Source organism: Mastomys coucha, unplaced genomic scaffold (genome assembly GCF_008632895.1).
Source record: "Mastomys coucha isolate ucsf_1 unplaced genomic scaffold, UCSF_Mcou_1 pScaffold22, whole genome shotgun sequence".
Lineage (NCBI taxonomy): Eukaryota > Metazoa > Chordata > Mammalia > Rodentia > Muridae > Mastomys > Mastomys coucha.
Window position 1 is genome coordinate 201,276,666 of NW_022196905.1, and position 27,779 is coordinate 201,304,444.

Sequence of the window (27,779 nt, forward strand, 5' to 3'; positions counted from 1 at the left end):
ATAGTCATTGGGTGAAGTTTTAATAATGGGACAAGATTGCATAGGTGTTACAATTTCAGGATGGTCTGATACTAGATGTTTGAAAATTTCAAAGAAATAAAGATGAGAAAATTAATTTAGTTGATTTTTACCTGTAATTACTTAATGGATGACATCAACAGAGAACACTTGAATATACAATTTGCTATGTCCATTTAGTAGAGTAAGACTGTAAAAATACATCTACAGAGATATTGGGCTTTACAAGTGTGTTTTGAATACCCACTAGTTGGGCATCCACTTTCCATCAGCAACTTTTCCACTTTTGACTTAGATTCTGTAACAACCTTTCCAGTTTTGGCTTGGATTCTGTAACACTGAATATTTCTTGAGAGCAGTGACACTAAGATCCATTGACAATTCTAATCATTCGAGTATTGCCTTTGTGAGAGAAAACTCATTCAAAACCCATGCTGCATGGGTTTAATTACACAAACTATAAATGGCATTCTTGTGGCTTCACTCACCAGCCTTTCTGTGTGTGTGTGTCCTTAGTTCAATTCTCCTCAAGCCATAATTATGATTTTCATATTATGCATCACTGTCCCTGAATTATATTTAGATAGTTAACTTTAAGAATAATACACTTAAGATAACTTCCTGGAGCTGGAGAGATGGCTCAGTGGTTAAGAGCACTGACTGCTCTTCCGAAGGTCCTGAGTTCAAATCCCAGCAACCAAAGATAACTTCCTAGACATTTCAGAAATTAACATGTAACATATGTTTTTAATGTAAATTTGGTTGCATCTCTATTTTCCTTGTGTCATTGGCTGTTTCTCCACAGAATTTTGTGGGCTTCATCTTTCATATCACAATGCTCACCTCGTACTGCACATTTCTCTGATGATGCCCATATCCCATTCAGCCTGAGACCTTGGGGATAAGAATCCATCAGCACTCCTCCACCTGATCTTCTGAGATATAATCTCTCCAGATTAAACTGAGTCACAGAGAAGAGCTGAGCACTAAAGACCATTTCAGATGAGCCCATCTTTTCTCCATGGACACCCTAAGAAGCAATATGATCTGAGAGTAGGTGAGTCTTCTCTCAACTACTTCCCTTGAGTTAGCTAGAAATCTTTTCCCTACATGTTCATCTGGGAGAGCAGAGACAGTCTCTTCTGTTTCAAGTGGGAGCCATGAGGGTAGGAAGTATTGCCCTTTACTGGTTGAAGTCTTCCTTCACCTTCTCATCCTTTACAAAACAGACAGACAGACAAAAGCCAATGGTTTTAGATGAGATCTCATGTCGCTGTTAATTTTCTCCTTTGAACATTTGGAAGAGCTGAATCTCATGTGCAGTAGTTTTCAAAATGTCAGTGTTTCTAGAGACTGGAGAGATGCCTCAGAGGTTAAAAGCATGTGCTGATCTTGGAGAGGACCTGAGTTTGGTTCTTAGTACCCACATTCGGCAGATCATAAACACCTGCAACTCCACCTCTAGAGGATCCAACACCCTCTTCTGATCTCCATGGGTATCTGCACTCACATGTACATACCCTCACACATCCACATAAATAATGTCAATTTTTTTTTTGAGACAGGGTTTCTCTGTATATCCCTGGCTGTCCTGGAACTCACTCTGTAGACCAGGCTGGCCTTGAACTCAGAAATCTGCCTGCCTCTGCCTCCCAAGTGCTGGGATTAAAGGTTTGCACCACCACTGCCTGGCTAGTCAATTATATTTTTAAAAAAGGAAATGTTTTGATAATTGTATCAGGAGCTTACAGGAATGGAGGTTTTCCTGGCAGGCCCATAGCGATTCACATTCATCATAACTTGGTCACAGTGTTATCCTGTGAGAATACAGGGAAGCTAACCATGCTATCAATATGTGCATGCATATGCACGTGTGCACATGTGCATACACACACACACACACACACACACACACACACCAACCAGTTTTCATAATAATCTCAGGAAAGTTTGTCACAGGTTTGTTTTAGAGGAATTGAAATATTGAAGGATTCAGTACTACTGGTCCAGAGCTTGCAAGATTCTTGTCTAACTATGAACAATCATCTCCAAATCTGTATCAGATGTTTTCTTTCCACACCTTATAACCCATGGTAGGCATATGGCTCATATTTGCAGCTGACCCAGGGATGAGAGAATCAAAACTCTAAATTACTTTAACAAGTTGAAAGATTGGCCAAGAAAGCTCCCAGCTGACATTTTATAGGAAAAAAATTAGGGTTTTAGGTTTAGGGGTGGTAGGGAGAGGGGAAGGTGCTGGTTCCTGTGAAAAAGTATAGTCTGTGGCTGATATTCACACTGACGTACAGAGTTACAAAATGCAAGTTAAAGTGTCTTTTATACCACGGTTGGATATATAATATGTCTCAGGAAATGAGAGTGGCCATCTGTTTCTTTCTGTGCTGGAAGTAAACCATTATCAATTTTGTCTAGTAATTATAATTTGTTAAATGGGATAATAACAAATATATACATTGTTTTTCAAAGTTGACAAGGATTGCTCATCTGTCAGCTGGTGAGTCTTCCATCCCGGACATATTTTATAATTCTCAGACCCATTTCTGATTCATGAAATGAGAGCAATAGTACTTCCTCCTCATCCAAGGTTTCGTATGTATGCATCTTAAATGACTGGATGGCATCCTTTGATATCTTCCTATGTGTCCATCTAGCATCTGCAATGACTGGTTGGCATCCTTTGATATCTTCTTATGTGTGCATCTAGCATCTGCAATGACTAGTTGGCATCCTTTGATATGCTCTCTTCCCCTAGCAAATGGCAACATAGCCAACAGCATGCTATTTGAAAACAAAGGCCAGCAGTATGTACAACTTAGCTTTAGTTGCTTTTGCTTTCTGTGATTTCAGTTAGCTGTGACCTGCAGAAATCTGAAGATATGCTGTCTGAGCCAGGAGGTGCCCTGAGAAGACCTTGGGTGCAAGCTCTGCAGCAAGTCCCACAACATCCAGAGGAAGCTCCACTCCCAGGTGCTCTAACATGGCCAGGATCAGAGTTGAAGAGGACCCAACATCTGTCCCAACACCTGGAGTAACTAGGAGCAGCAGGGCCAGGCACACAGGAACTCTGCCAGCCCAGTGGCTCAGGTTACTTCCGGTCTGTCTGGGCCAGCAGGTGCCCTGAGCAGACCTTGGGTGCAAGCTTCACAGTCAGTCCCACAACACCCAGAGGAAGTTCCACTCACAGGTGCTCTAACAAGCACAGGATCCCAGGATCCCAGAATCACAGGATCACTGAGACAGCTTGACTATGAGGAGTTCTGACACAACCAGGATCACATGAAGGACTGGCTCCAGTCAGATTTAACAAGGGGAGGTAGCACTAGAGATAACCAGATGATGCAGGGCAAGCTTAAGAATATAAGTAACACAAGCCAAGGTTACTTGTCATCATCAGAACCCAATACTCCCACTCTAGCAAATCCTGGACACACCATCACACCGGAAAAGCAAGATTCAGATATAAAATCACTTCTCATGATGGTGACACAGGAATTTAAGAAAGACATAAATAGCACTCTCAAAGAAATACAGGAGAACACAGGTAAACAGCTAGAAGCCCTTCAAGAGGAAACACAAAATTCCCTTAAAGAACTACAGGAAAACACAATCAAACAGGTGAAGGAAATGAGCAAAACCATCCAGAATCTAAAAATGGAAATTGAAACAATAAAGAAATCAGAAAGAGAGACGACTCTGGAGATACAAAACTTAGGAAAGAAATCAGGAGTTGTAGATGCAAGCATCACCAACAGAATACAAGAGATAGAAGAGAGGATCTCAGGGGCTGAAGACACCATAGAAAACATTGACACAACAGTCAAAGAAAATGCAAAAAGCAAAAAGCTCCTAGCCCAAAACATCCAGGAAATCCAGGATGCAATGAGAAGACCAAACCTAAGGATAATAGGTATAGAAGAGGTGAAGACTCCCAAGGTAATGGGCCAGTAAATATCTTCAACAATATTATAGAAGAAAACTTCCCTAACTTAAAGAAAGAGATGCCCATGAACATACAAGAAGCCTACAGAACTCCAAATAGACTGGACCGGAAAAGAAATTCCTCCCATCACATAATAATAAAAACACCAAATTCACTAAACAAAGAAAGAATTTTAAAAGCAGTAAGGGAAAAAGGTCAAGTAACATATACAGGCAGGCCTATCAGAATTACACCAGACTTCTCACCAGAGACTATGAAAGCTAGAAGATCTTGGGCAGATGTCATACAGTCCCTACCAGAACACAAATGCCAACCCAGGCTACTATACCCAGCAAAACTCTCAATTACCATAGATGGAGAAAACAAGATATTCCATGTGTAAATCCAAATTTACACAATATCTTTCCACAAATCCTGCTCTACAAAGGATAATAGATGGAAAACATCAACATAAGGAGCAAAACTACACCCTAGAAGAAGCAAGAAAGTAATCTTTCAACAAATCCACACAAAACTAATTCCACCTCTTACAACAAAGACAACAGGAAGTAACAATTACTTTTTCTTAATATCTTAATTTGAAAGTTAATATTACCAACATATCCTAATCGATTGAAATCCAAAAATATGAGGAATTAGAAATTTATTGACTGTCATCCAATGGTCTCTCTAATTTGGTAATTGGAGAAATACGTCCAATATTGTACAATCCGTATACACTTTCACCTTGTTTGTTCATGACAGTGTCTTGCTGTGTACAACATAATGGTCTTGAGATCTTGCTTCTCCTATCTCAGCCTCTCTATTAGTAGTATTGTTTATTTCATGTTTTTCACACTATACTATGGTTTTCAGAACAGCTTATATATTTTAAAAGTATTTATATAACCAAAAGAAATTTAGATAATTAAATTGGGAGGGGGCTTGTAAGAGAACAACAAAGAGTGAGACTGAATGCTTTGCTTGACATTTGTAACTCTTGTATCAAGTTACCACAGTAAGAGCCAAGATTTTAAGCTCTACTAAATACAAAACAAACAAACAAACAAAAACACTTTATGTATTTGTGTTCATTTAAGAAAATATTAGTAGTGAAATATTATTTTGAAATATACAGTTAAAGCCGGGCGGTGGTGGCACACGTCTTTAATCCCAGCACTTGGGAGGCAGAGGTAGGCCGATTTCTGAGTTCGAGGCCAGCCTGGTCTACAGAGTGAGTTCCAGGACAGCCAGGGCTATACAGAGAAACCCTATCTGGAAAAACCAAAAAAAAAGAAAAAAATACAGTTAATATGTTTGGAGTTATTTAAAATTTGTATTGAGGAAAACATATGCATTTTCAGTATTGCCATAGACAAGCATCTACATAAGACTCTTAAATTGATTGTTGTTTTATATCAAAACAACTTTTATAATACTTATTTTTATTGTTATAATATTTTATAAGCTTTAAAGAATATGACAAAAAAAGATATTTTGAAGGGGAGGTCTCTGGGAGGAATTGGGGTACAAAAGGAAAACAATAATGTGCTTTAATTCTATTTACTTAAAGTATGTTTTTAAATGTTAACAAATTTAGATAAATTGAAATCATGTAACTTTTCTCATCATAATGCAATAAAACTTAAAAAAGAAAAAAAGAAATCTGAAGATATTAAAATAAAAATTACAGAAATAACAAAGACAAAACAAAACAAACCACATAAGTTTTAAATCACATGCTATTCTGATGGGTGTGGTAAAATCCATCTCTTACTGTATCCCACCTATGAGATAAATCATCATTTACCCAGTATTCACGGTACCTATGCAACCCACCCACTAGACAGTGATGATGTCAGCTAGATGTGCCAGTATAGTGCTTGTATTCTATTAACCCTGGCTTTATTAATAACAGCCTCAAAGTACACAATTAGATGTGCTTGCAGCTCACAGAGGTTGATGAGAAGACATAAAAAGTTATAGCTATGGCACATGATAGGGCTTAGGATAAAAGTGGCAATCACATCTGTGGGTGGAAGATGTGTGCTAATTCACAGCACTTTAGCATCAGGGAGCATCAAGACTGTATCAAGACTGGCTCCCCAGAAGTAACTAATACCAACTCATTTACTGCAAGGGGATAGTTAAATATATTCAGGGGAAGATTTGGACTAGATATTAATTTTAAAATTATTAGAGACTACTATAGTTATTAATTATATACTTGGTTTGTAAATTAAACTATGTAATTGATAAATTATATATATATGTATATACATATATGTGTGTATATATATATCACTCTATATAGGTTTGGTACTATGTACGTATCCTCTGTGGATGAGTAGGCTACCAGACAGTATCATGCACTAGCTATGCCTTGTCTATATTTTGTGTACACAGCTACTTTAGGTTCTTGTTGTGATTTTCAGAGAATGTATCTTCCATGTGCTAAGGAATTTCCTTACTCACTTAGGGAGACAAAAAAGGTCTATGAAGCAGGCACAGTAAAAATCTTAACTTGAAAAACAGACATCCACCTTCCTAAAAGTTCCTTTTTTCCCCTGTTAGCCATTTTTGCTTCTGGGGATTTTTAAACAACTTGCGATGTTTTTAGTGCTCTGATCTTGCTGGCAGTTCCCCCTCCCTCTTACTTTCCCTCTTCATTCACTTCCTCTCAGGTGTCCTGCAGGAATTCCACGTTTCTCAGATTACTATGTGTGGCACTTCCCAAAGTCAGTTTAGAGCCAACTGTACACATACAAAAGCCATTAAGATGCTGGGTTTAGCAAAACCCAGTGATTTCTTCCCTCACAGATTTTGTTCTTCCTAGGGTAGAATTGTGTAGTTGAGTAGTATTTTATTCCTTTGCCAAACTGGGAAAATAAGGCTTGAAAAATGGCAGCTCTTTATTACTTGTTAAACAAATTAACATAATTAAGTTATTAAAAATGGATGTAGAAATGACCATTCCATCAACTCATTTCCATTGTAAACATCTATGATGGAGACTGTTCTTCTCAGCTGTGGAAAGTGCCTATTATATAAACTCACTGGTCCTCCTTATATTAACCCAAGAACAGCCTTAATTACAACAATATCATCTTCAAGTCAGGGAGAGGGTGATGCAATAGTTGTACCATATGGAATGGATAGAGGACAGACATTGTAAACAGATGATAAACAAAGGGCTCCGATTAAGATAGAGAGTTAAGTGTGAAAATTAAAAAGGTATATCCTTTTTTCATGCAGTACCAGCTGGAGGAGGTGGAAGAGAATGTCTCTAGTTTTAGGAAAGGGAAGCAAGGAAGTGGTTATTTATGGCTGGGCCTCAGACTTTAGAGGGAGCGGGTGTGTGGAGTTTGAGTCTTGGAGAGGAGGTAAAAGCTTAAAAGCTTCTAAGGGAATGGTTTGACTCTGGAATGGGATCAATGTTGGAAGCCTGATTAAGAGCTGAAATAGCTGCATCTGAAGTCAGCCTTGCATCCATCTGGACAAGGCTGACTTCTCACTCTGCCTGACGCTCATGATAGGCACAGGTATGCTGCTTGCACATGCCTGGAGCAAGCTCAGCCAGCCATCAGCAAAAAAGGCTAGCTATACAAACGCCATCCTCGTATGACAACTAATTAGCCTCAACTGTCACACGAGATCACCTGTAAAGTCAATGAAATATTTCAGTGACCACCTTGGAATTTTCTGAATATATTGGGGGAAAAAACCCCAGTAAACATGAAATCTATAAATGCCAATACTAGAAGTAAATATAAACTAAATTAGTCTTTTTTTATTTCATGATTCTCTTAGTTTACTAAAGAAAAAAAATCTACCATTGTGAAAAGGGGCAACACTTTTAGATATGGAAACACGGATTCTCAGAGCCAAATACAAGACCAGTATCCTAGCCATGGGGGTCCTGGGTACAGTTTCCTCGTACCTCAGTTTCCTATGTGTAGAGTGTAGAATCTGTATGCATGCAGGTGTGATTATTAGATAAATTCAGTATGTAAACCTTAGTGTATGAACCCATCCATGATAGAGAGATGCTAGGTGAGACATTCACCATTTCTTTTCATTCACCCCTGCAAATAAAATATTATCTCCAGAGGGCACAATGTTTTCTCTGTTTTGTACACTCCTCCATTCCTGATTAATGATGACACTTAGTAGGTGTTCAATAATTTTTAATTTTTTTGCAACAATTGAGTCAGGTAGTCATATGGCTTACATTTTTAAAAAGGTTCACAACACACTCCTTGTGTGTGAGAGTATATTTGTGTTTGTGTGTGTTTGAGAGAGAATCCAGTTGTTAGTAACATTTATTTTGCAATAAAATAGGTGTCATGAAAATAAGACAATGGAGAAAGGTATTTTGTAAAGTATTTTTCATTGTGTATGTGGTGGTTTGAATGAAAATGGCCCCTATAGACTCATAGGCTGCCTACTTGAAAAGATTCAGACATGTGAACTTGTTAGAGCAGGTGTGGGCTTGTTGGAAGAAGTTTGTCAGTGGGCCTGGGATTTGGGATTTCAAAGGCTAAGCCAGGCCCAGTGTCCCTCTCTTTCTTTCTGATGCCTGCTGATGTTGATGTAGATCTCTCAACCGCTTCTCCAGCATCATGTCTTCCTGCATGCCACTGTTTCCTGCCATGATAATAATGGACTAAACCTCTGAATGTAAGCCAGCCCCAATTAAATGCTTTCTTTTTTAAGAGTTGCCATTGTCATGGGGGTCTCTTCACAGCAACAGAACATTAAGACAGTATCTAGTCATAGTACCGTGTTACATAAGGGCATTTTCATATAAGTACATAACATATTAAGAAAGCTCTATCCCATACCACTCTACTCTTTCTGTTATCTCCCAATAATTCCCCTTTGTTCCTTTGAACAATTCACTTTTACTTTCCTATCATATGTCAAATGCATGATTTTATTTGCCTATACAAAATTTAGGAACCACAAAGGAGAGAAAAAGGTGTTTTTCAGAGATAACTTAATTTGATTAATATGATTATGTCAGTCAGACAAGAAGGGATAGTTTTAGTAGTCAGGACTCTGAATTTTGTGGTTGGAAATGCCATCAACTGAATAGTTCACGAGAGAGGGAACAAACAAACAAACAAATCCCTAAACAACAGAAATAGACAGAGGAAGGCAGTTACCTCTCCAAATCGTCCCAGATTGAGCCAGATTGAGCCAGGTAGAGGCAGGGAACACCCTCCCTTGGTTCACTGGTTTCCTAAGGGACAAGGAGGCCACATGGTTGCACAGACCTTGAGGAGAGCTTGTGTGCCATTGACCACTGTTTTCTTTTAAGTCTAAGTTTCACTGGAAGGAACTGTACTCATTAGCAGCGAGACAGTGTAGTTATTTTTGACAGGGGGGAATGCTGAGACCAACTATTCCCCCACAAGCAGTCAACAGCTTGGAATAATTCTGCCTTTCTATGAGTTAGAGAGAGAGTTGGGGGATAGAGAGAGGTGGGGAGAGAGAGAAGAGAAGGGGAAGAAGGAGAGAGTAGGAGAGGGAAAGAAAGTGGGAAAGGGAGAGGGAGAGGGAGAGGAAGTGGGAAAGGGAGAGGGAGAGGGAGAGAAAGTAGGAGAGGGAGAGGAAGTGGGAGAGGAAGTGGGAGAGGGAGAGGGAGAGGAGAAGGGAGAGGGAGAAGGAGAAGGGGAGGGAGAGGGAGGGAGGCGGGGAGGGGGACAGAAGGAGGGGTGAAATGCGCAGTCACACCTGATGAAAGTTTCATCACTTGGCTGCTAATCTGATAAGACCAAGATGCAAAGTAGGCCTTTATCACGTCAGCATTGCTATGTCTTGCTTATGAAATTCTCAAACATTTGCCGAAGTGCTGAAGGCTTTGTCTCCAGCTGGTGGATCCCATCAAGGATGGGTGATGGAGTCATCAGTACTCTGACCTTATGAGCGGATTAACCCCTTGATAGGTTCCAAATCCTATGGTGTCATTATGAAGTACAGCTGAGTTGGAGAACGTTCCAGAAGGGTTTATCACATGCCTCCCGCTTCCTGCCTGTCTCTGCTTTCTATCCACTATGCAGTGAGCATCTGTTTGTCTCAGTCTTCTGTGCCATGACACCCGGCCTCACCACGGGCCTTGGAACAAGGGAGCTAATGGAGCATGAGTGAAAAACACTGAAAATGTCAGCCTGGGCTCCTTTTAAAAACGGTTTCTCAGAGTGTTGGTCACAGTGTTGAAAAACACAAACAAACAGCAAGTGAGTTTTTCTTTTTATCCATTAAAAGCTCTGCTGGTTCAGAGAGGGCCTCTGATGGGCTTTGGTTCAGTGAGAGAGAATGTGTAATAACCTGCAGGCTTTCTTGAACAGGATGGAATTCACTTCCCATCACCAGTGTTAACGGGTGACTCCTTAATGGGTAAAATAAGAAGCTGGAAAGAGAAAGAAGTAAGAAAGACAAACAAACAAAACAACATACACTTTATCACACTCAAACATACCTTCTGCCTTAGGAAAAAAAAAGTCAAAATATGAAGACACAGATACTAATTTCAAGTTGTTCTCATCTTACCAGGCAGAACTCACACTAACTGAAATAGAATTGTCACCCACTGGACACAGCCTTTCCCTCTGAAAGAAAGCCAGTGCCAGGATGAAGACATAATTAGGGCAATCCCCAGGGACCTGAGGAGTAAGTACCCATCGGACAGTCTTATGTTTCAGAAGCAGGGAAGGAAGCCCGGAGTAAGAAAATGACTACAGCAGCAGACACTGATCAAACTTCATCACCTCTCACACAAAGGGAAAGCCTTCCTGATCTTTTAAGCTTGTGTGGAGTTTATCTCTGCCTGGGAATGTGAAAAGCTGAGAAGGAATCTGATGGCAGCAGGCTGGGGTCAGGGACTCTGCAAGGTCTTCCTGGAGACAGACTAAAGCATCAGCAAGGGAGAATAGACTAACACATTTGCCAGGGCAAACCTGGGACTGGTCCTATCCCCACCCAAAGACCAGCAAGGACATGTTGGTATAATAGGGAACAATTAGTGACTTTAAGGGATTTAGTTTTTCTTTTTTCAGTTTTATTTGAGGAGGGAGGAAGGGAGGGAAGGAGAGAGGTAGAAGAGAATGTGTGCTTGTGTGCGTGAGGAAATCAGAAGAGGTTGTCCGATTCTCTGGAGCTGTGAGACAGCAGCCAGGGGCCTGGGAACCAAACGCTGGTCCACTGCAAGAGCAGCATGTGCTCCTCCACACTAAACCATCATCTCTCCAGCCCCTGGATTTAAGGTTCCTGAACTATAATGTGACTAGTTCTCTTCAGATGAAGCATAATCTGCCTGTAGGCTGCTGTGTTGACAGAATCAACCAAAACGATGGGGGGCATTTTGAGCCATTTGATTATGAGGCTGGTTGCTATGTTTTAGGGAAATTAGCTACAATTAATTAATTAGATGAAATTTATTAGATGAAAAGTGAGCTGTGTGGGAGAATGTGGGTTTAGTCTGTGTGCTGTTCTGGGCTGTGATTTACACAGAAAGGAAAGGAAAGGAAGGGTGAGGTTTCCATACAAGCTTTAGGTTTTCAGGAAAACTTGATTTCACCCACAACCTAGAAAGACTTGACTTGTTGGGACTCAGACTGCACCGTTCCCCACCCTAACACACTGGGAGTGTTATTTGTGTTTCCCGGGTCCATTTTCCTCCATTGCTGTGAGGATTATAGGAAATGGTGCATGATGCTAAAATAAATTCCACACGTAGCAGGTACTCAGGTGGATTTATTTTTGAATGTCAAATTACGAATCCATAGCTAACTTTATTATATGTTATAAATTTAACCAAATCTGCAAAAGGCTGTTTTCTGCAGGTCAACAGATCCATTTTTTTTTTCCTCAGGGGAGGGCCCAGGCCGGGGAAAGATTAAAATTCAGGCTGATGTGAACATGAGGTTGTAGACTTGGAAGATGGCTTCCAAGACAGAGAAGGAAGTTCACTGTGGAGAAGATTTCCCCCCAAAGATCTGGATTTATAGTAAAGTATTCCCAGTGTAGTTTGAAATTCAATTAAAAACCCCTAAGATTTATTATGTGTCCAACTTTGTGTGGCTGCTTGCATTCTGGAGACTGAAGAGGAGTTGCTGTAGAACGGGTGCAGGACATTTGAACAAAGAACAACATAGGGTTAAAATCAATCCCGTAACTTTATTTAATTTTAAAGCAAATTTAGTCTGAATTTGCATTGCCAGGGGCTTCAAGTTTTACATTCGGAAATTTCTGACTCTGTTAAATCTTTAGATTCGTTTGGTACACTCAGTTTTTTATTTTTTGATTAAAATTATTATATATATTTACAGATTTGTGTGTGTTCATATACACACCATAGGGCATGAGAAATCAGAGGACGAGTTGCAGGAGCCTATTCTATGTTGTCATTGTGTGGGGCTGGAGGGCTGAACTCAGGTCATCACGGTTGGTGGCAGGCACCCTCATCCACTGAGCCATCTTATCAGGCTTTACCTTTTTTTTTTTTTTTCTGGCAAGAGATTTGAAACATTTCACTATGCTTCCGCTAAAACATGTAATAGCTAACTTCCCTAGGATAACTGACCATATCTCCATTTCCAACCTTGAGGAATGTGGACACTCATTCGCATTGTAAAGAATTACTTTCATTTTGCTTCAGTTCATTTTTTGTTTATTTTTGTTATTGTTGTTTTTGTTTTTCCTCTAACTTGAATACACTACTGAGCCACCAGTAAGTATTTAGTTATGGTGCCTATATATTAAAACAATTTAAATAAAAACACAGCTTGTTTTCATATTGCCACTCTAGTGTGTTAAAACAGGGAAAGGATCCAAGAATATAAATATAAAAGTTACTTGAATAGTTATTCTCACTTTAAGTTAGGAGAACAGTCCGATTTATTACTGTAATAACAGGTTGCACAAAAATGTGAATAGGCACAAACTGCACTTAACTGGTTTGAAAGAACATAAGCGTTTCCTTCCTATGAACCTTTACCCAATTTTGGAGCTCCAAAATATTTAGATAAAATTTCTCCTCCCATTTCATTTGCTTTTGTACTCTGATTTGAAGCCAGGTCTGGAGACAGACACTGTAGCTCTTGAAAAAAAAAATCTTGTTCTCACAAGATTTCCAGCCAACGTTTGCAGACTCAAGATGTTTGGAGAGTTGGGAATCTTCATCATGTTTTTTGGAAGCCTATCTGAGATAAACATTGATGCCAAACCTTGAGGGTCTTATTATTAGTGTAAGTATGATTCAATACGAGCTATTTATGTTCTTGGCTGGTTGATATACGATAATTATAAGGTCTTTAAATTGAGAGTTAATTGGAGATATACAACATCACAGCTAAACAATTTGCTCCACAGCAGACAAGAGGAGAACAGTCTTAGAAGTGGTAAGTGACAGTTATGTGGAACACTTGCCATTGCCCCGTCATTGATGAGATGTGGTTGTTGATGGATTGAGGCATGCATATGCTTCTTGTTTAGCACTTTAAAAGGCTGGAGGTGGGGAGTTTTGCTTGTTTTGTTTATTTATTTGTTTTTAATGTCTGAACTATGCTCTCAGTAAGTTGTATTCTCCACATAAACAGTTTGAAATTGCAAGGGCAGTATCTTTTAGATATATGCCTGTAGGAAAGGTGATTCATACATCTACAAAAAGTTTTAACTCAGGAGTTACAGAGACAAATTGTGGAGCAGAGACTGAAGGAATGACAATCCAGAGACTTCCCCTCCTGGGAATCCATCCCATATACAATCACCAAACCCAGATACTATTGTAGATTCCAAAAAGTGCTTGCTGATAGGAGCCTAATATAGCTGTCTCCTGAGAGGCTCTGCCAGTACCTGACAAATACAGAAGTGGATGCTCACAGTCATCCATTGGACTGAGCACAGGGACCCCAATGAAGGAACTAGAGAAAGGACCCAAGGAGCTGAAGAGGTTTGCAGCGCCATAGGAGGAACAACAATATGAACTAACTAGTACCCCCAGAGCTCCCAGGGACTAAACCACCAACCAAAGAGTACACATGGTGGGACTCATGTCTCCAGCTGCAAATGTAGCAGAGGATGGCCTAGTTGGTCACCAATGGGAAAAGAGGTCCTTGGTCCTCTGAAGGCTCTATGCCCCAGTGTAGGGGAATGCCAGGGCCAGGAAGCAGGAGAGGGTGGGTTGGTGAGCAGGGGGAGGGGGAGGGAATAGGGGGTTTTTTGGAGGGGAAACCAGAAAAGGGGAGAACACTTGAAATGTAAATAAAGAAAATATCTAATAAAAAAAAGAAAAAAAGAAAAAGGAATTAAGTAGTTGAAGACTAGATACAACATAGTAGTAATAAAATAGCACGTGCTGAGAGCACTTAGTATATACCAATAAGTGCTGCTACTGCGGTAAGATTCTGCATACTCCCTTTTAAATTAAAAATAATTTGATTTATTTTTATGTAAAAAAGTTTTAACTCTAAAATACGGTAAAAGGTAATTCAGGCATGTAATCATGGCAGTGGGGAGTGATAGATACAGTGTGATATAAGATTGTAGGTCTCAAGAGAGCAGTAGCTTAGTTAAGGGGGAAACCCACTCCTCACAGGGTTTATTACAGACTGAGGTAAACAAGATTTTAGACACGTCCTTTGCTTTTATTTTGTAGTATTGGCAGGGTGAAATGAATTAACTAGCATTACATTACATTACAGACAGAAGTGAGCACTAGGTGTTGAAGGTCTTCTGGGAGAGTCCTGAATAGCAGGAAAGAGTCATGGGTTGAAGAAGTAACAAGAAGGTTTACAACTTAAGGCAAGATTCAGGGCAGCTTTACAGAGATCCCCTGTTCATTAAGACAAAGGAGTGAAAGTTAAAACCCACAGGGTGAAATCTCTGACACAGAGGTGCCTTGCATCTCAGTGTAAATGATACGCCTTCTTGCTTATGCGATCTGTTCTGTCAATGTTACAATACTTGTATTTTTATGTATAGAGAACATGAGCCTGGATTGTGTCTCAAATCCCTGATTTTGTTCTAACAATGTTCAGAGACTTGCCATTCATATGTCTACTTTCTTTCATTTTAAGAATTAGTGGGTGAAAGGTTGGAACTTACATTCCATAGGCGTTTTAATATAGATATCACATGGGACAGTTAGCTGACGGATATTTGAATTGGTGTAATTCCCTTTGTTTGCCTAAACTTGCTGAGCCTTTTCAATAGGGACAATTAGCCCACTGGTTTTGAGGGAATAATTCTCATGTGGCTGTCCACAGTACTGCCAGCTCTTCAACATTCCATCCTATGAAATCCCATCAATGCCTAGTGCTACCTACATGCCATATAACTCTCCAAATCTCTCTTCTATTCTTGGTTTTCCCAACCCAAAAGCCATTACTTCCTTGGAAGTTCTGGAAGTACTGCTTCATCTGGAGATGGACTCTGTCAATTTCTTTCCACTGTGGGCAGTGTTCTCTGTCAATCCCTGTCCACTGTACGCAGTGCTCTCTGTCAGTCTCTGTCCACTGTGGGCAATGCTCTCTGTCAATCCCTGTCCACTGTGGGCAATGCTCTCTGTCAATCCCTGTCCACTGTGGGCAGTGCTCTCTGTCAATCCCTGTCCACTGTACACAGTGCTCTCTGTCAGTCTCTGTCCACTGTGGGCATTGCTCCTTGTCAATCTCTACCCACTGTGGACAGTGCTTCCTGTCAAGATCTGTTCACTGTGGGCAGTGCTCTCTGTCAATCTCTGTACACTCACTGTGTGCAGCACTTAATGGACATTTTTCTTCCTGAGGACTCTAGTCATTCTCTCAAAACAGCTAATAGCTATCTAGTATTTCTTTCCAAGATCCTCCGAGCTCAATGTTAGCTCTGTTTTCTCTTCAGGGAATTCTGCTGCTGGACCATGACCTCACAAACCTCCTTCCAGTTTCTGCTGCCCTCCACATTATAATTTTGTATGTGTGATCAACTACCTAAGAATAATGGTGTATCACATATGAAATAACCAAATTTATTCTGTAATTTTTCTTTTCAGAATATCCTCTGAATTTGTTATGTTATGGTTGCTTTAATTTCCTTTCCTCCTTTCCCTTCTTTGAGAAGCATAGCTCCCTTCTTGGTACACACATCCCTGCACATCAAGTCACTGCAGGACTAGGCACATCCTCTCCCACTGAGGCTAGACAAGACAGCCCAGTCAGGGGAATGGGATCCACAGGCAGGCAACAGATTTAGGGATAGCCCCCTCTCCAGGTATTGGGGGACCCTCACCAAGATGAAGCTGTGTATCTACTATGTATGTGCAGGGGCCTAGGTCCAGCCAGTACTCTCTCTTTGGTTAGTGGTTCAGTCTCTGGGAGCCCCCAAGGGTCCAGGTTCGTTGAACTTAGCTGAGACTCCTAGCAGTGGATATGGATCCTAAAGGGGCCACTTCCTGTAGCTAGGCAAGACTCCCATAGGAGGGAGGACAGCAACTCACCCACAAAACCTTTGATCCAAAATGTGTCCCGCCTACAATGTGCACCAACCAATGACTGCCTCAATTTGAAACCCATCCCATGGGCAAGAACCAATCCCTGACACTACTAATGATACTCTGTTATCCTTGCAGACAGGAGCCTAGCATAACTCTTCTGAGAGGCTCCACCCAACAGCCAATGGAAAGAGATGCCATAGCCAAACATTACATGGAGCTTGGGGAGTCTTGTGGAAGAGCTGGAAAAAGGATTGAGGAATTTAAAAATTTTTAGTATGTATGTGTATGCTCGCACATATGTGTGTGGGTGCAGGTGCAGTTGCGGTTGTGGGTGTGTTTTGTGTGTGTGTGTGTGTTCATGTATGTGTGTGGTGTGTGGAGGCCAAAGCATAATTTCACATGTCCTGCTGTATCACAGTTCTGCCTTATTCACTTGAGTCAGGGTCTCTTGCTGAAGATGAACTTTGCCATGCATCCCTCCCCCAACAGACTGGTTGTCAGCAAACCCCAGGGATTCTCCTGACTCCATCCCTTGCCCCAGCACTGCACAGATCTGTACTACTGCCAGCTTTCTATGTGGTTGCTGGGGATAAAGAGGATTTGAATTCAAGCCCTATCACTTGCAGTAGCAAGTGCTCTTACAGCTGAGCCATCGCCCAAACTGGATTTTCTATAATTCTGCCTTAAATTTCTTTATGATCTATTACCTTCATTAATCACATTCTTATTTATAGCAATGCTGGGTTTTCCTTTTTAAAAATTAATTTATTCTCTCATATATTACATCCTGATTGCAGTTTACCCTCCCCTTTTCCACCTCTACCCCCTACTTCTCCCCTAAACTCCTCTCTTCCCATCCACTCTTCCTCCATTTCCCTTTAGAAAAGGGCACACTTCCCAGGGATATCAACCAAACATGGCCTAAGATGTTGCAATAAGATTAGGTACTTCCGTTCATATTAAGTCTGTATAAGGCAACCAAGTAATAGGAAAAGAGTCCCCAAAGCAGAAAAATATCAGAAACAGCCCTAGCTCCCTTTTTCAGGAGTCCCACAAAAACACCAAGCTACATAACTACTATATATATATATATATATATATATACATATATATATATATATATATATACATATACACACACACACTCACTTAACTCACTGGCAAAAACCTGTGAATTAAGTGATGTCTAATGATATTAGGCTATACTTATAGATTGTATGTTCCTGTTCCTGAATGGGATTTTAAAAAGACTTTTCTTTGAAATTTTTTTCTTGAACTCTTTCTCATCCCCTCTTCAGATTTTTCTTATTTGTTTATCTTGATGTATATGGAAAAGCAGAGTTCTTTCAAGTTGATCACATTCCTTTGCAGTATGGAGATCCTTGGTGTCTACATTACATTTGTATACAATGATCTAGGATGACCAGCATAATAACATGGGTTGCATTCTTGGTGGCAGTAAAGGACATATATCCCTGTTGGTGCCTTGTTATAAGAGTAGGGCTATGGACAAAAGATTTTCCTGTGAGACTCAAACCCAGAATTACCAAGAAAAGAAATTACTCCAGGGATCACAGAGTGTTAGATGTACACTCAGCCAGGTAGAAACTTTGTTGACTTAATGTCCAACAATAGGAACATGAAGAATTTGTTTAGATCAGCATTAAATGGTTTGTGTGGCCATGGATATAAGAGAGAGTTTTCCATCAGCTTTTTAAATGTTGAAATGAGCATCTCTGAAGTGTAGCCTGACTCTTTTGCTTCATCTGGGAGCTTGAGTCTGAATTTCTTAGGCCAACACACATTCAGTTCTTCTGCCAGACAGAATAAATTCACATGGCATCATCCATGGTCACTCTCTGCTATTCTTCTACCCCAATGATCTTTCAGCTTTGTTCCAGCTCTGAACTTTGCTCCTTTAACCGTTCTCTGCCTTAGGATACATTCCATCTATACTTTACATTCTCTCCAAGAACTTGAAGGCATCTATTAGCCCCATAATTCATCTGAGCAAAATAATCAAGTCCAGGGCTTGGCCATCTGCTCCAAATTCATCATTAGCTTAAAAGTTACAAGCAGTCATTTTAGGTAATGTTTTTATTACTTTAAAGTGCTCTTGCTTTCAAACACTCTGACAAATGTGTGAAGAGGGAAGAACAGTTCATCATGGAGTTCTGCAATTACATAGGTCTTCACATGTATAATCTTACTGAATAAGCAGCTGCTAATAACATTGTAACACTGTTATTTGCCAGTACTTTTAATTCATGCCTTGAGTTAGGGTTGTGTGACAAAAGGGTAAATGTTCAAAAGATATGATGGAAGAATTTCTTCCAGAAGAATTCTTTTCTGGACATATCTGAGGTTAATAGATGCCAAGATTCTAGAGAAAGGGACAACTATCAGTGGACAAAGGATTTGGGATTTGGAATTTCTATTGATAGGTAGGTAGAAAGTGAAAGATGAGAAGCAGAGAGTATTGGAGAGAGAGGTAAGAACAGAAGTGGAGAGAGGTTAGGACCAGGAAAATCTACTGAAATCCCACCTGGCACGGTGGCCAGTGATTGTTATATATGACAAAAATGTCTGAAAGTGACATGTAACACCTGGGATTGTCTCTCCTCATACTCTACTTATATATCGGGCATTTTGTGATGAAAGCTTCTCATCTGTCCTTTCTACTTTCTCTGTGATGTTTATTAGGCTCATAAACGTGAATAAAGGAATTTAAATGTGGAACTCAAATGGATGCTGACTTTCCACATCTGAGTCAACACACTGCAGTGCAGAAGCAGCAGATATGGAAATGGGAGCCCAGCAGAGGAGGAAGGATATAGAAGAAATAGTCTGAACTTCGTACATTATAAAATAGGCAAGGGCAGGGGACAACTGCATCGTTCCCTTGAGAGGCAGGGACTTTTAGTTATAAATATCTATACTGTCTGTCTATGTCTCACAGTCCTACATTTACACTGAAGTGGTTGGCCCCATCTTTGGATCCTCCAGTACCTCACATATGAACAACAAATTTGAAAATTCCAATATGAGTGAATATAGTTGGGGGATCTACACATAAAGAAATATTTTGTTTAGTGAGAAGGCTGAGATTATTGACTATAATATCAGACTTCTAGTCTCGTACACAATTAGCTACTAATCCTTTTTTGTAATTGCAATAGACAAGTGAGGTTTAATTACTGTTACCCTGTTATTACCAAATTACTTACTAAAGAGACTGAGTAGACATCAAAGGTTTCTTCTAACTTTCTACAAAATATTTGTTAATTTGTGTGCTTATGCGTTGGTATGAAGTTGCACACACATGTTTGGGTGCACTCTTGTGCACAAGCTCAGAGGCCAGAGTAGGCCTCTTTATCACGATCCTTCTTTATCACTCTCCAGCTATACAGGGTGTGATAAAGCAGGGTCTCCCTACACCCGGAGCTCACATTCTCAGCAAGGCTGCAAGGAAGCAAGCCCCAGAAGTCCTCCTGTCTCCATCCATCAGAGCTGCTAACACGCATGTGTGAGATACGTGGCTTATTACCTTGGTCCTGGGATCCACACTCTAATCCACAGCAAGTGCACTTGGCTACTCAACTACCTTTATGTCTTCTCAATTCTTTGTAACAATCAATTGTTTGTACATAGAACCTGAATGCCAACTATAATGATGTACTGAAGTATGATTATAATAAACTCAGTAGATATTTATAAAACTAGTTTGAAGTATACACTTTTGCAGTGACTCTAGGAATACATAAAATGAAAATAAATGAGCTGATAATTTAGGAGAAGAAAGAGGGTGTTTTACTTTAGTTTCAGCAATGACTTCATTAAGCATTTATTTTCATTTTAACTTACTATTCATTTTGAAAAACAAAAATATCAGTAACGGCTACTTTTGCAGGCAATTACTTGATTTTAAAGTTACACCAACTGTATTCAGTTTTGTGAGTCTTTTGCTCTCTATAATGATGCTCTGTTAGAGGAGCCATAGTTGAGTTGGATTTTAGGCAATATTTGAGAATAAAACATGCCAAAATTTTGATTATGAGATGATTGTTCTTGACTTTTAACAAAGCAGGCAAAAGTAAGGTCCTAGGGCCAAAAATGTACATGTTTCTCTCTTCATGTATTGAAGTGTCAAGTCTATGCCTTTCTTAGCTTTGCTCCATGACACCGAGTGCTTAGCAGACAGACCGCCTCCTTTCCTCTGGCTCCTCACCCTGAGCTTTACTTTGAAAGTTACATCATTGAAGATAGGAGTCAGGTTTTAAAGGGCAGAACATGATTCTTAATGGTCCAGCTGATAGAATGCCAGGAACTTTCTCCTTTTGTCTTTTAATCTGGATTTGTCTTTCTATCCCCGTTTAAGACTCAACTCAAACTATTTTTTTGTATTCCACTACTCATTCCACTCTATCCTCTATTCATTGTCCTTATTAGAAATGTCTTCATCCAAGATTATATTAGATAAAAGGAGATGCTTATGTGTATGCCTGTGGTGGGTATCAGTATCAGAAAACGGTAAACTGCTTTAAATCAATACATTTGGAATTTGCCTGCTAAGGATTATTCAAATGTATACCTTGGTAACAATATTAAATTAATGAAGGAAACAGATTTTTGTGTTAATAATTTAGATATAGTCTTAAGTATATATCTAAGTTACTCTTCTATTGCTGTGACCAAACACTATGATCACTGCTACTCATAGAAGAGAGTGTTTAATTAGACTCATGGTTCCAGGGTCTGCAGTGGTGGAGCACAGGCATGGTGCAGGAACAGCTGAGAGTTCCCATCTTGATTCACAAGTGGTAGGCAGCTAAGGACATACTGGTAATGGTGTGAGTCTTTTGGGGCCTTAAATTCTACCCCCAATGGCATAGCCTCTTCAACAAGAAGGTCTGAAATGGTCCCGAGTATTCAAACCAAGGAGCATATGAGGGGCATGCTCATTCAAATACCACACTGTACATAAGTCCTTCTATTCTTAGTTTCTTCGTGTATACAATGATGAGAGAGGAATCCTAACCCATTCTTTAGAAGTCCTGAGCAAACTGGAAAAATATACAAAGTCAATTGTAAAGATGTAAAAATGAGCATTATCCATCCTATTTCACATTGACAGAAGATGCCCGAATAATAAATGACATCTGTTGGAGGTTGGTCTGGTGCTGCTATGTATTAAATGTTAAATACTGGCCCCCAAGATCTGGTTGCAGTCCAGAGGAGCACTTTCTCATGTACACCAAATGACATTGTGCAAGCTTTGTTCTACAATCTTCTCTGACTGGTTATATAAAAGTGACTGACAGTCAGTTACAGGGAAGAACAGGTAGGTGGGGTTTTGGTTATGGAGCTGGGAGGTTACAGGTAGGAACCAGGAGGAGAGGAAGAAAATGGGGGGAGGGAGACAGAGAGAACAGGAGATTGTCATTAGACGGGATGAACTAGGAGCATATGGCTGAGAGAAGTGTACCCTGAGGACAGACTGATGGAGCAGAATCAGCCTAGGCGAGGTTCACACAGCTAGTCACTTGGAGAAAGTAGCTAGGAAATAGCCAGTCTAACATAGAAAAATAGTTTAGGGGTAATCAGCCAGTAATTGTGCTAAAGGTGATGAAATAAATCAATAGGACTCTGTCTTGATTAACCCTAATCAAGTGGGGGCAGGGGCTGGACAGACCATAATAAGAACTAATAGAGTTATTAAATATCTAACAACAAGAGACATCAAATGCCTTTTGGGATTTTCATCATCAATGTAATCCTCCTCCTCTTCCTCCTCCTCCTCTTCCTCTTCCTCCTCCTTCATCACCACCACAACCCCCCCTCCGACTCCCCCTTCCACTACTAGTAGAACTAGTACTTTATAGTATTGGAACTGACAACTTGACAATGAGCAATTCTGAATTTACCTCAACAATTTCAAAAGAAAGCATTTTAGAAATTAATCACGCCACTGTGTCCGGACTATAATAATGCTGAAACATTTTCTACCCTGAGCTGGGTAATCAGAAAGACACACTAGTGTCAGTCTCAGCTAGACATAGAGGCAAGCAAAACGGGGTTAACACATGGGGGCTTCATGAAATGACTAGATCTAAAGGTTTCAAAATATAAGAAAATCATAAGAGATTAGGGACAGCCTTGGGGGTTAAGATGGATTGCTTCTACCGTTCCTTCTAGAAGGATAAAGGATGAGAACAGTGCTCTGAATTAGCAAGTACAGTGGAGACCTGTATCGTCTAAGAGAGTCAAGGGCGTCTATAAGAAGGCAACATACTAAATATCCCAAGTTCCCTCCCCTTTGGTTTGCTCAGGGTCTGAAGGGCTCCGCACACCCCAGGCCTGCAGATGTCTGCTATAGTCTAGACAGAAGAATTTCTCAGGGCAAAAAAGTGTAAGAGGCAGCTTTATAGAGGCTGATGAAAACCAATCAGTCAGGATATCATGGAGAAAAGAGTGGTTACAGAAAACTTATGGATCCTCATATTAGTTGATTGATTGATATTTTTGTTTATTTTGAAGGTGCCTTGAACTTACCACAAATGCTAGGATATGCCTTTCAACTTGTGCAGCCCTCCTGCCTCAGAGTCCTAAGTGAGCCACGATGCACAGTAATGCACTTGTCCATAACATCTCATTTGATGACAGATTGCTTGCATGTAATGGTGGTTCTATAAAACTGTAATGCAGCTATGAACTTCTGTGGCCCTATGACATCACAGTTGTCATAATACAGCATCCTGCACAATAAATAGATGTTACAACTCCAGGATTTTTATACTTGCTTGTTTGTGTGTACAGCTTTGTCCATGGATAGGCCAGAGGACTTCTTTTGGGAATCCATTCTGTCCTTCTACCAGGAAACTCCTAAGGATGGAACTCAGGTCATCAGGCTTGGCAGTAAGTGCCTTTACCAGATGCGTCATTATGCTACCTTTCCAAGTTATTTCTTATATTTACATATAAAAGTTCACAGTAGGGCTAGAGAGATGGCTCGGCAGTTAAGAAAGCGTACTATTCTTGCAGAGGCCCCAAGTTCAGTTCCTAGCACCTGCACTGTTATGTGGCTGTAACTACCTATTACTCTAGAACCAGTCAAAAGGACTTGCTGTCTCTTCAGACATTTGCACTCACATGTACCTACACGCAGACATACATACACACATAATTAAAAATTAAGCTTTTAAAATAATTTACAGCAAAACAATATGCTATGTTATGTTGCCCCATATCTCACAATGGCATCAAGGGGCCTGTAGTGTATATTATACTGGTAAATAGTTGTGTGTTGTTTGAGCCCATTGTGAAACTGGTTCAGGAAGGTAGAGTTGCTCCCCTTCCCATTTCAGATCTGATTCTGTTTGATCCAAAGTGTCCTCCAAACATATTGTTTGGGGCTGGTCCCCCTCATTCTGTGACAGAGAGGGCAAAAAATAAAAAAAATAAATAAAAATGTGAGTGAAAACATTTTATCCTTGAAAACAAGCCAACAGTAAAGCATCCCCAACAAAGCTTACTATTCCTCATTCCAGTCCATGTACCTGCATGGCAGAAAGGAATTAGCAGTTCAGTCTTGGGAAGCTCACTAGTGAGAGGGCAGGGAGGGCCTTCTCAGTGGGGCAGGCCAGCTTGCTGACTCAGTTTCCCCAGTCCACTTCTGTTGGACATCGTGAGTACGGATGATGTTATTCCTAAATGTGCTATTTGTTCCTTCACTTGGGAGCCCACCAGAGGGGATACCTGCTTTGCCCAGGATTCTCTATTAGAGACTCCAGCTGGCTCCTTTAGGCAGTCTTTCTTAGTACTTCTACAGAATATTTTGTGCACCTGACTTGACAATGCCTTGGCATCTATCCATCTCTTGATATTTATTGTTTTACTTTAGCCTGTATATTTTTGATATACTATTCATTACAAACCAGATAAAGAAAACCCCTACAGCCATTGTAGATGATTCTTTAGACCCTACAGCACAGGGCTACATCACAGCATTGACCTATGCCATCTGAATTTTGCAAACATACTGAGATGCTTGCATAATAAAATCATTATGCTTCTTAGATCGCATCCCTGTTATTAAATATCATACGGCTGAGTTTGGATTTAATACTCTTAATACAATGTTGTATCAGCCTGATCCAATGGGATATTTGTTGCATTTTCTTTCTGAGCCATTATGAAAGGCTTTAGGAAGGCATATGGAAAGAGATGCCACAAGGCACTCTCTTCATTCCCTTCTATACCCATCCAGAGTCATAAGGAAGCAATCCCAAGTTCATTACGCTAATCCTATTAGCCTCTTTTAAAAAATGACTCATGCCCCTTCAGAATAATTGCTGCCACATCAATATTAAATGTTTGTTATCATGATCACATAACCACATGCTCTGGAATAGCTCAGAGTAGAGCCAGGACTAACTGGCAAAGGGGGAAGCTCTCGCTTGCTAATTTCTTTTCCTTACATGTTTGGTCTGGAAACATTTGGGATATAGATGTCATTGTGATCTCTAGCACTTGGCGATTTCCAACTTGGCCTTTTTCACTTCTTCTCGGAATGTTTTTTTTTTTTTTTTCATGCCATCCACTTCCTCTCTTTCTACCTTGTCTCTTTCTGAATCCCTGCTTGGAGCCTTCATTAGTCTTCTGTAGTTTTATAACCCCCAACTTGCATCTCCCTTACCACTCTGATCGTCTATGATACATTTACTCTATCCAATTGATGACGGATATCCATGTAGGAAAGGCCCTGGGAATGCACTTAGGTGCCAGCATCCTATTCGCTGCCTCTCACAATCCCGCGGGCATCCAGCACAGGTGATTAGTTCAGATACATTTTATGCTGGAATAAAGAAAAAAGAAAACCAGGTTTTGTAAACATACCTGGAGTGTAAGCAGGCCTGCCAGAGGAAAAAGTGGCAGGAGAAGGAAGGGGAGGAGGAAAAGGAAGAGGAGGAGGAGGAGGAGGAGGACGAGGACGAGGATGAGGACGAGGACAAGGACGAGGACGAGGAGAGGCAGAAAGTAGTAAGTGTTAGAGAAACAGGCCTGGGTTACATTGCCAATGAGGAGAGGAAAGACAAACAAACTGCTCTTATAGTTCGAATCATAGTATATTCTGATGCCATGGGTATGAGTGAGAAAATTGCACTTCAAGCAGAGCAAACTGTAATAAAAGACAGGCTTTGGTTGGGTTTAATCTTTTTCTGATTTATCAAAGTCTGAAAGCCAGAAACCTATCAAAAGAAGGAGAGAAAAAACACACATGCGACAGTTGAGAGCTTGAGGAAGACCCCATGTAGAGTTCAGAAGCTGCTGGGACTATAGAGCAGAGCTCGAACCAAAGGTAGCTAAGGGCTAGACTTGTGTTTCGAGAACGTGGTATCTGGACACCTGAGGTGTGTGTGTGAGAAGCACCTGGAAGGCAGAGAGCCCTGTTTAGACCTTGTTAGAAACACACCCTCAGATTCCAAGGAGCTAAAGCTGTTGTGCAATAGCACAGTGGACGAATCAATGTTCAGATTTTAAGACTCGAAGATGAAAGGAACGAGGCATGTAGTAAGTTTTTTTAATTGGCAACGTAACTCTTGCAGGTATATATTATAGATGATACAGTGGTTATAAAGTTGCTTTGATTTGGAGTAAGACAGACACACCTTGTTAACAGATTCATTATTTGTCTTGCAATGACCTGCTAGGGTTTGGAAAAAAACCTCAATCCAAATACAACAGCTCTCACACTGGAGGGATGACACTGGTAATTTTCTGTGGGGTACTTGTTGCTTAAACTATTGTGTTTTTTTCCCTATAATTAGTAAGACTGGTGGCTTTCTAATTTGAGGTGGCACATTAGCAGATTCCATTAAGAAATGGTGAAACAAAGGAGTCACAACATAGGTTCCAATCTACTTCTATTACAAATTTCACCCAAATGTTAAAATCTGGGGTAGACATCACATGTTGGGATGTCCCAAAGCTGATTATGTACCAAGGATTGGTGCCTACTTTTAGTCAGTGAAATTGCCTCTAAAGGAACCCCAACTGCATTTTATAGATAATCTCCTTGCTTACCCGACCTTTCCCACATGGTACCTGACAACCTCTCTGCCAGCTTGAAGGGTACCTGTCACCTTGATATGCTCAGTGACTCCTCAAGTGAGTCACCAATGCTTATACATAGTGCAGAAGATAGTAGTTTCTTTAATCTTGTTGCTTCCTTCCAATAGCTACCTGTTCAAGGTTGAAGTTATTTGTGTCATAAAAATTACCAGTTTGTGTTGGATTGACAGTGGTCTCTTATAGCAAACACCTATCAGCAACCATTGCACTCAGTGCTGTCACCATTGTAGTCACCTTCCCAACTGTATTCCTGGCAGCGATGACGATGTCCTTACCCTTGGCACACAGAATAATTCCATGTAGCAGGATTCTGGCCAACATAGGCCAGTGCATTCCTAATTAAAATGCTGGCAATGGGATATAAGAGTTAAACAATACCATGCTGGATTACAAATCAGATTTATTCTGTTCTTCTTGGCATTACCGCTCTGTTTGTGAGTGAGAGCGAGGCCTGGCACATGGTACTGCTGCTCTGCTTTCCAAAGCTGCATCCACTCTGTTTACCCTACCAGCAAAGATGTTGTCGACTCTCCCTCCTGTCAGTACTACAGAGTCCGCCGGGACTTCACACAGGATGACATTTTCTCAGGAGGACCATGAAATCATTGTTCATGGTCCCCTTCTATTTCCAGTTTTCTTGATCTTGTCTTGGGTAGCGGAAGGAAGCCATCTATAGGCATCTGCTTTTAGAAAAGCAGTCAACATGCAGACTGGACTAACCTCTACTATGGTAAAAATGATCTTGAAGCTCTTTCTAAAGGAAGAATCCATTTTATTCTAATAGGAGTCTTTTAATTATTATTAATGTTTTTTCTTTTTTCCATTTTTCTCTTCCTTGCCCCTCTACCATCTTTTCAGAACATTCTCCTCTATCAACTGGCAGACCCTTTCCCCAGACTTCTTTCCCTCTCATTAGAAACACTTTTCCAATTCTGGCAGCCAAGGCTCAAGGCCATCCCCTTGGGAAGAAACCTTATTTCCTCTGGTATCCTTGTTTATGATGTGGCTGATGATCACAGAATCAGTAGACACTGGCTGCTGAAAGCATGCACAGCTATACGAAGCCAGCCTTCACTGTTTGGACTCATACACAAGAGAACAAAGTGAGTTCCTACGTGTGTTTGTCACTTTTCTGCCAGTGGAGTTATATTTCCCTATCAGTGTACAAGTGGCTAATGGTTCACCTTTATTCCAGCAGATTATTCAACATATTAC

General features: G+C 40.4%; 1 protein-coding gene across 3 annotated transcripts in view; it reads right to left on the bottom strand.

The window, feature by feature from the left end:
- The window catches only part of Palld (palladin, cytoskeletal associated protein), a 393,911-nt gene that overhangs the window by 338,907 nt on the left and 27,225 nt on the right, over positions 1–27,779 (bottom strand). The window lies entirely within an intron of this gene.